The sequence below is a fragment of the Mycetomoellerius zeteki genome, unplaced genomic scaffold, assembly GCF_001594055.1.
Source record: "Mycetomoellerius zeteki isolate Tzet28-1 unplaced genomic scaffold, Tzet1.0 scaffold1087, whole genome shotgun sequence".
Classification (NCBI taxonomy): domain Eukaryota; kingdom Metazoa; phylum Arthropoda; class Insecta; order Hymenoptera; family Formicidae; genus Mycetomoellerius; species Mycetomoellerius zeteki.
The window spans coordinates 753-1,755 of record NW_017256004.1 but is presented as its reverse complement, the minus strand read 5'-3'; positions in this window follow the sequence as shown (position 1 = coordinate 1,755).

The following is a 1,003-nucleotide window of genomic DNA, read 5'->3' as shown; positions in this document are numbered from 1 at the left end:
CCCCGCATCTGACCCCCCCTCCCTCAACAAGAGGGATGGCAGGGGGGCGGTGCCCCCTCCCACCCATTAGGACACCCGTTCCGCGGTTGAGACCGTGCGGGGAGAGGGGCCCACCGGTCGGAGTGAGCCGACTGTGTGGAGGGGAGTCCTACATAACCCCGGTTATGTTCCCGCGTAACCGGGGTATGTGTAACGCATTTCTCCCGCCTTACCAAAAAAAAAGTTTAAAATAGAGGAGTGATGCAAATATATCCCTTCTCTCTCGCAAGATTTTGACAAAAATCTTATAGTATGATTCTTATCATATCTCGTATAAATAACTTACTGTGAATTAAAAAATTAAATTTACCTAATAATTTGTATTGTAAGTGTTATTTATTAAAGTAGCCTCATTTTAAAAATAATTAAGACATTCTGATCTCAAAAATAATTTTTTTCAAAATTAACTTTTTTTAAACTTAAGTTAATTCAATTTTAACTTAACTTTTATTAAGTTAATTTTTTTTTCTTCAACTCTTAACTTAATTTTATTAATTTTATAAGTTATTATAAAATTATAATAATAACGCCATTAACTTTAACTTAATTTAGTTTAAGAGAAAACATTAACTTACCCAACCCAGATAAGTATATATACGAATATTTTGTCCGTCCATACGACCCGTCGATTGCAGAAATACGAGAGCAAATCAATATGTATCCGTGTTTAAAGACAGGTGGTGTTGCTGATACAAGTTGGCATTACCATCGTGTACTACCATCTTTCAAACGACGCCATACAAAATTTCAGAGTAATTCATGCGATAGTTTTGATTTGACAGCAATTCGTAGTGAGCGTGTTTGATGTTTCTTGAATTTACAATAGAAAACGAGCAATATGGATCCGTTATTCGCGTTTTATTTTTGGATTAAGTTTTTTTGATCGTTGTCTATTTTTGAACGAACTTTTTATTTCTTCGCACGTTTTTCCATCCAAAAATAAAAAGCTAATCACGGATCGATA